We start from the raw sequence: 9,611 nt of genomic DNA on the forward strand, positions 1-9,611 counted from the left end.
ACCGATTGCGAATTGTAAAAGCGAGCTCACGCACGTACACGTGGTCCTACCTACGTATATATACGGTAGCTCATGAAAGTAAGTAGGTACTCGAGGCTCGAACAGCTAGCATGGAAAACGTTTACGTACGGTATATATTTGGCGCTGTGTGTAAAACGTTTTGATATTTCGTTCGCGTTGTAACGAGTTACGATTGCCATAATTATATCGGTAAAATTGAAGACCGGTCTGAAAACGTATATAGAGGCTGCGGGATGTAGGATATTTACAGGACGTAAAGTATGGAATATTTGTTTAAACGTGTAATAAGCATAATTAACGTTTGATTATTTCGTAGACGGTTTTGTTTCGAGTAATAAACAACTTTTGAGAAGGTAGACTTTCTGGCGAATAGAAGGGTCGAAGAAGGGGTTAACGTACTGAGTAAACAGGGGCGACTCGACTGATTTTCGAATAATTGTAAAACGAGTTCTGACGCGGAAGAACGCAGCTTCTGATCTTGCTTATCTGTATCTTCTTTGCTGGAGAGATGTCGCTTTCTCATTGTTTAAAAGATCTTTGTTTGTGCGAAAATAAGGCAAACGGAAGAAAAGGACACGGTATCGCGTAATATGGCATTAATATTATGAAGAAAGTTGTATCGTTTTACGAGTTCGTAAAGGATGATGCGTATCGATTACTACGTTAATCGATATCGCGTCAATTTGAAAAGAAGAAACATCTATATCAAAGTTTCAAATTACTATTCTATATAGTTAATGATGCTTGCCTTGCATTGTGCTACCATCTAACCCAATTTGTCGCAATCCTCTTTGTCACTGACGTATCAATGGTCGATAAGATTTATAAATGTACGTGATTACGTTTAAATTAATACGTAAACTGAAACATCTTGTTGAATATCTGCTGTTTTAATAGATTCAATTTATATCCAGTACGTGTTAGAAAATATATCAAATAGGAAATATGGATATTACCGACGTATAGTAATGCAGCCATGTACGTTCACTTAGTACATTGCAGAGGGCGTAAGAACACCGATCGGACTTTGCTTATTTATCAGTTGATAAAATCGCGTATGTACATTTATTTTTCACCGAAAGTGGTTCAGATTATTTAATGCATTTGTTGGTACGATCTCTAGAACACTAATATTTAATTAGTATATAAAATAAAATAATAAAAAAAATGATTATTGATCATTTTTTAGTAAATCTCTCCGTAGATTGTTTGCCCAACAGAGACTAAAATTCTTGTCATTCTTTCGAATCCTCGTCAGATTCTCATTGGATCAGAAAGCGATATCGGATACGCGTTACATTGCATTTTTCTATCAACCGATAAACATCGAATCCTGTTTCGTTGGCAAATTATTTAAACGATCGGTGTCAGAATTTGTGTCACATTGTCAGATTCCTTCTACATCCGGTCTGCAAGAGCTATCCGAGATTGAAGATATCGGTCGATTATTCGCGAACGATCTACGTATTGTCGGCGAAGCCTAACATCCGACAGACTTCGAGAAACTCTCTCCAAAAAAGAATAAAGTAATCACGGCAAGATATCTCCTCTAAATTTCGAATTCATTCTCTGAAAAATTACGTAACCTCAAACTAGCCGATAGAATTATCGCGATGCTTCCAACCGAGAAGTATTAAGAAATATATTTGAATAAACGTCGCTGTCCAATTAATCACAAAGAACGTTTCTCAATTTTCAATGTCACGAATCCAATCGATGGAGATAGAATTTACGCGAGAAAAGTTCAGCTTGATGCGCAACTTGACTTGAGACGTAAATTCGCAGAATAAATGTTCTAAGAAAGATTATCAATAAAAATACGAAACGGCATTCCGTATTCGCAACTTTATCGATTCGACGAAGAATATTCTACGAAAATTACCATTAAAAAATGATAACAAGTACTATATATATGCGACTTGATAATTAGATTATCGCGATAAAAATTACCTTAAAAAGATAGTATCAATTTTTAAACGCGGTTATCGACGAAAAAATATATACCGACTAAGAATATTTAAAATATCACGTATCGCGAATAGTTCGGTAGGAAACTGGTACGAATTATTATGGTCACCGTTGCACAAATTAGCCTAATCGCCTTCGAGAGGTAAATAGGTAACAGTAGCGTTTCCCATTTTGGAATAAGAATATGACGACACGTGTTCGTTTCTCAATCGTCGGTTAAAGTAAAAGGAAGGTCGGAGGAACAGGCAAATTGCGCGAACAGATTCGTAGATGTTATCGATTAATGGCATCGATCGAATACTCGTGCTCTAATGACGGGAATCTCCAGCTTCCTGGCTGAGATACGGCGCACTGTTTCTCGTTAAGTTCTCAGGCTGACAAAGGGTTACGCAAGAATTTCCCAGCATTGAAATTTTTACGATCTAGGGATACCCGATACATTTTCTGGTCACAGAAACTAGTAACATTTGGGGATTTTTTTAACGGTCTAGCGATCTTTAGAGTGAGGTGCTGTTTGTTTCCGGTAAATTAGAAATTCCATGAATTTTCGGATGAAGATTGGTACTACGATCTGAGTACCAGAAATGTTGTATTCTTACAAACGGCTAAAAGAGATTCTTTCTTCAGAATTAAGGAGATTCCTTATTTAGGATCTGTACAGATATTGCTACCTTAGGAGAATTGTCCTTTATTTTTACCAACGACGACGAAATACTTTGCTAAGAATTTTGACGGAACTCTGTACTTGAAGGGAATTCTGTATTTTATTTTCGCAAACGAGGAGGAATTTTCTTTTAAGAATTCGAACGAAAATCGCCGTCTTATGGGTACGTGACAATTTTAATCGTATAAGAGATTTTGGGTGGGAGGGAAGTTACGTCGAAGATGGTATGGAACGTTTTGTAATCGCCGAAGAATCTGTCGTGGCGCCATTGTGATCTGGAACATCGGAATGACAAAAACAACTTTCACCTTTCGTCCGGGACCCGTCGATTTTCGTTTTGGCCTCGTTCCAACCTTTCGAGGTCGTCCTGAACTCCACGAGAAACACTAGTCAGCGACCTTTCTCAATAAGAATTCATTAATGGCCGAACAGTGGTTCTCTCCGTTTCTCTCTCTTCCTCTATTCGCCGATTCCGTCGCTAAACGTTTAACAAGGCGTTTAACTACGGCGTAAATTATGACAACGATCATCACACGAGCACATTAACAAGCGGTGAAGATATTCTTCGAATTTTTCATACGTCTCGCTAATATCATAAAGGCTTTCTTAATGATCGAAGAGATCTTCAGGCGAATTAAAGAGGACTTTCGCGATGATCGCAGACTTTCCTGACATAACCTCAAAAATTGAAAAAAAAATAAAGGACACCAAGACGTTGTTAACGAAGAAGAGCAACGTAGATCTCGCGACAATTAACACATTGTCTGCGACGGTCTTCAATGACCCTCTTCCTTCTCCCCAAAAGTGACGTTTTGCCACATCTTTTAAGACGGTTAAAGTGATATAAATTTCACGGACTGAAAGATTTTCGGCCGTACGAACGATTTGGACGAAAGTACCCAAAACGCGTTATAGCTTTCAACGATAAAACGTCACAGTATATTTGAATTTATCGTGGCTGGCAGCGCGAAACGTATAAAGTTCGCGATCAACTCGTTAACCAACATTTCCATGCGTGCGTGTCCACTCTTTGAACCTGGAGCATCGAGTCAAGCGTCAGACATTCTAAATTATCTCATAAATCATCGACGATGTCCAATTCACTGTTACTCTCGCGCGAGCACTCCGTTCCTCCAAATTTATCGCCAGAATCATCCGCGAAACGGATGAGAGGAGCGCGTGCGGCTGCCCACGATCCTCCTTCGTCATCCTCCTGGGTTTGGCAAGTTACGCGGATCCGTTGGAACGGATGCGTAGCCGCGTTTCTCACGTAACTGGACGCTGCACCGCAGAAACGAGAGGATCCGATGCTGCTCGTCCTTTCGCCTGCGCGTGAATCACGACGGTTCACGACAAAATCCGACGTGCTTGCTTTCACGCAGAAAACGGTACCGTTCCCGTGGCCGAGTACCGCGGAATGTACCGCGAAACGTTCATGACGCTCCTTACGTCACCGATGATGCACCGGTCGGTTCCCTTTTTCTCCTCGAATTCTTCTCTTCTTTCGCGGGAAAGTAAAAGTCTGAGAAGGAGTAGCGACAAGCGTTCTGAATCATCGAGTGGCTTCGAAAAGTTTGAGGATCATGTGGGAAGGTATACCAATGGAATGCACGGAGTTTACGAAGCTCCGAGGAGTTCTGTTAATCTTGAGAATTTTGGGGAATTATTTCGGCATTCCTGCGACGAAAGGCAACTTTGTCTCCTTGTTCTTCTCGGACAATCCTTTTCTCTCGCGAGCAAGTAAAAGTTTCAAAGAATTCAGTGGGGTCTACGTAGTTTGGATCGAACGTTTCGAGAAGTTTGAGAGGTACATGTACACATAGCAAGGTATATGGCGGAGTGTGAGGAGATCGCGAAGTTGTAAGGAATTTTATGAATTTTGGAGAATTTTGTGGATCGTAAGCGATAGTTTAATGGTATTTACACTATTTTGCAAGTTTCAGCACCTTGGAAGTTGGCCGGGTTTGCGCACCGCAAGAACTTCCAAAGTTGCAGCGTCTCGAAAACGTCGATCGTTAAAAATTCCAAAATCGCTTGGAATAGCTGGAAAATCTTGGCCGCGAACACTATCAGATCGTCTTCGTAGCATCCAGAACAAATATACTCGTCAAAATTTCCTTCGCTCGTGTATTCCCATCACGCCCTGCCGAAGTCAACGATGCCAAGTATCCTCGCAAACTGCTCTGACTTTTAATTAGGCAGCTCGATGAAAACACTTTTAGCCTTGTTAATTAGCGCCTCGCCAACAACTTTGACGAGGTTTGCGGCCAACTGCATTACATAAGGCAGTTAACACGTGCTGGAGCACCGGCTTTGCTACTTCCATCGCTGTTTTTCCCTAATGACACGCTCGATCATCGAATCAGTCCGGTAAACCGATAATTCGGTTTGCTAGCCGAGCCACCTCGGTCGATGTTTCTCCGACGTTCGCACACGATCGTCTACGCCTGTGATCCGCTAATTGGATGACTCAAAGGAACATCATGCTGCGTTTAATTTCATTTAAATTGGTTGCGTCGCGAGGGAATACGATACGACAGAGCTTGTTTGGCAAGACAAATGGAAAGGCCATTTTCTGCCACGTTAGAGAAGATTGTTTCGAGTTGCTCTTTCTTTCAGCGATAAAACGCTCTTCCATCGACGATAAATGTTATCATCACGAAATCAGATTGATTCAGAACTGTGACTCGAAACTGTAATTTATTAGGTGGAAAGAGAATGTACCTTGCTGTGTGAGATTGCTCGATTATTAGAACAGACCGGACAAGTTTAGATCGATGGAGTTCGAGAGAGTTGGCGTTTCCTTTAGAAATCAAATTTCTCGTATGCCGGTGTATACCGTTCGACGATAGACGTTGATCTCGTCGACGATGTAGATTTTTATCGATTATGTAAATCGACTTAGTTTCGCATTTATATTAGTTTCGAGCTCATACCGGTCCATAAACCTTGTTGCGTTCAAATCGAAGCGATCGGAGACTCCTCGACAGGCGAATTTGATGTAATCCCGAGACACAGAAACGTTCAGAATTCCCGTGAAAGTTCATCAACGAGTGTTTAATTATCTTTATGGTGTTCTTGTTTCGTGAATGCAGGAAGAAAAGGATGTAGACAAACGGAGGATCGTTGCCGAAGAGCTATTTGTATCATAAAATAGAAAGTACCATTATTTCAGCATTAACCTGATATGGAATAACGCGAAAAGAATGGAAAGTCGAGTAAATCGAATGTTTTAAGAATCGTCTCGTCCGTCTTACGAATCCCGCAGAACTATAGCTGTATCGCATCTACAAACTCACTACCAACAAATCCAACTACAAGACTACAAAACTACAAAATCGTTACGTTTCTATCTCTGAAATTGCACGTATCTCTCACCGAAAATGTTCGCTTCGATATCTGTCTACCCTTATTTTTCTCTTTTTAAGCCATTTTGGTGAAATATAGGAAAACGATAGGAACAAGGAAACTTTCAAACGATAATTCCTAACAAATTTAATTCCTCGCAAGATACGGTTTTGCCAATATCAATTAAGCACTGTTCGTTTCACTCGACAGGTACTCGATCAAGACTCGATGCGTTTCTATTTATACATTTCTACTTGTATTCTCGCGTCGCGGTAATTTCAGTAAGATATATTACCATCGTTTCTTTCGTTTTCTCGAAGAATAATAAATGTTATCGTTCGCTACTGTGCCTGTATCATCGGATTGACGTACGATGTCCTGTATGTGACTAGCATCCTTGAGCCTTTTTCCATTTGCAAACGCGCTTTCGTGACTCACTGTTTCGAGTTAAGCCGATCCTTTCGTTTCTAATCGTTGCTTCTATCGTTTTCTTTCTTTTGATCGAAAAATTTCGACGTAAAAACGAACAGACCGATTAAGCTTACTGCTAATAATAAATTTCGAAATATTCGAATCTCTGTTCGATTAGATTGCATGCGATCTAATAATGCAGTAATAAGGCAATGTTTGCGTTGGATACGTAATATATAAATCTTTAATCTTCGACAAGGTTAATTCGAGACGAAAATATCAAGGTTAATTTCTAGTCAAATCTAAATCTAGAAATATTCGACTGTATAAATGGATAATCTAATTTCTGACGCGAAGAAAGATTTCCAGGAAATTTCATTCTCAATAGTATCTAATCTCAGCCAAATTTAATCTCTGATAATTTTAATTTCTAGATTACTTAATGCCGAGCAAGAGTTAGCCTTTGATAAAATTACATTCAATTAGAGTTGTTTGATCGAATCTGTATGAAACCGAAGTCTCGGAGAATTTCATTCTTTCATCCGTACGCGTATCGACGAGCGCAGTAAACTTACCGAAAAGTTTCGCAAATTGAATTGAAACTAGGTGCAAAGTTCGCATAAACACGTTGCCTATCAAACTCATTAAAGTAAACTCGTTTCGAAATATTATTCCTAAGAAATATCATTTATATCCATGATGCAACCGTATGAACGTCGACTGTATCCAGATCTTTATTAAAACACGCGATAGAGCCATTAAAAATCTTACAAATTTCGCCAAGAATTTGTAGCGCAAACTCTAGCAAAACATCGATCTACATCGATGATGCAATGCCATCTGCAATGCATTTAAGTGTCGAATAAAAAGCGAAGCGAAGCTACTTCAAATTTTCCAAGTTCGACCAACAGTTTCTACTTAGCTTGGACAAAATCACTGGAAAGTTTCAGTTCCAGACTTCCAGAGAGTAACGTCCGTATTCGTGGCGCAATCGCACGAAAGGCGATCGCGCTTGCATCTTCGTTAGAAAGCACGGTAAAGCTACACGAAGTTTTGCAAATTTCATCGAGAATTTCTACGAAACTGTGGCACATCCATCGGGAAATGTCAGCTGCGAATCGGCAAAAAAATATCCGCACCAGTGATGCAACTGCATGGAACACGGATTCACCTAATTGAGATGCTGATCGATGACCGCAGCGTTGGTCAATGGAATCGCAATCGATCCCCTGGAGAAGCCAGAGATCGGTCGGTGTTCGTACTCGGAAAGGAATTTCGCGATGAAACTGGCCGATGGATAAACGGTGGGGCGGAGAAGATGGAGCCAGCGGAGCCAGAGAGGCCGAAAGGGACGAGGAAAGGCAGAAAACGGGATTACGTAAGAGGAAAGTAGCTTTCCGACGCGGGACAGGAGAAACGAAGAGCGTGGAGCGTTGAAAAGTCACGTCGTCCCGAAGAATAGAGAATTAGACGGCGCAATTGACAATCGTGATGTTTGTAAATTAGGTTTAGATTTTATCTGGACTTTATCTGGAAAGGCTGTGCGAACATTGAGATGCATTAAGGTCTTTCCAGACTTTATCTGGATCGAATCTGAAGTCCGTTTAAGTTCTGTACGTAGAAGGGAAACGATAAATAGCAAAGCGGAGAAGAGAGAGATCGAATTTCGTCTAAAAAGGCGAAATAAAATGTCTGTACGTGCCAGGAGAATGATAAATAGGAAAGTAGAAAGCAAGGAAGGCAGGAGTAAAATATGTGTACGAAGAAAATGACAGACAGTTGAATCGTTTCGGATAAATATTGATGTAAGATAATTATCTGAATAAATTTATAATACTCGAATATTTTTATCCGTGACAAATTATTTTCTCTGTTTAGTCATATAATGATTGCAGAATTACTCGAACGATAATACGTATAATTATTTGTTTTTATTTAATTTTGTGCAAATATATAAGGATGGCAGTATAACGCTTGTTATTAATTTACCAAGGAACGATAAATTTTCTAATCTGACATTTGGAAAATGTTAATTATAAAAGTCAATATTACAACCGCACAATGAACCTTGAGAATATATCATACGTTTAGTGGCACGTCCATCTCTGGTGCAATATAAATAATTGTATGTATTATATAATTTTATTTCGACATATCCCTATTTAAATATACATTTTTCGATTAAACCTCTATTCAAATAAATTCTTAATAATTTCTTATTTGAATAAATCCTCATTCAGATAAATACTTATTCGCTTGGATATTTATTCAATTTTGACGATGAATATAATTTTATTCCATATTTTTATACGTCAGCTGTTATTCGAAAGAAATGTTGACCAACATTGGAAGGAAGAGAAAAGATCGAAATTCATCTAGAAACTGAAATGACATAAAATGGAAAGGGAATTATCTTTATCTGTGATTCACGAAATACTTCACGTTTTCCATATTAGTATTTATTCGTAAATTATTGCCAGTGAATAATGCATAAACTTTGCGTAATCGAGATATCTATCATAATACGCGCATCATTATTTATAATTTGTTAATGATCAAAGCACGAAATAAAGGCTATTCCACGCTTCGCAATAAAATATTAAAGGTGCGTATAACAGATACCGAGGATCTTTATGCATATTTATGCAGCAAAGAAACGCTACTAAAACGAAACGAATGTCAAATAAAACCTTTGTAAAAGATAAAAACAGAAGTAAGATAGAAGAGATCTTGAAGAAGCAAAATCTACGGACTACAGAAAGAGAAACCAGAGTGTACATGCATCTTGCGAAGAACCAGATGTACAGAAGCGAGTGTAAGTTGCATGAGAAAGAAAGAAAAAAAAAAGAAAGATAGAAGAAAGGAGGAAGAAGATGAGATGTTGGATGGAAGATGAAGAGGAGGGTGGAGTGATATAAACAGAGCAAGAAGAAAGGAAGAAAGTCGAGGAAGAGAGAAAGGTGGAGGCGAGGCGTGTGTGCAGAACGGAGGCAATGTCACCGAACTTACATAATGTGTCCTGTTTCTTCAATTACACGCGCCGAGATATCGATGCAGCGTACATTTAGGTCGCTTGTACCTGTATATATATATATATATATTCAAGAGACCTTTGCTCCTGCCATAACTGTGGAGGATGGAAATGGCAGTTGCAGAACAAAAAGAATGTGGGACGTTGTTCTTTCGAACGCCCGATGTA

The sequence above is a fragment of the Bombus pyrosoma genome, linkage group LG9 (genome assembly GCF_014825855.1).
Source record: "Bombus pyrosoma isolate SC7728 linkage group LG9, ASM1482585v1, whole genome shotgun sequence".
Taxonomy (NCBI): Eukaryota; Metazoa; Arthropoda; class Insecta; order Hymenoptera; family Apidae; genus Bombus; species Bombus pyrosoma.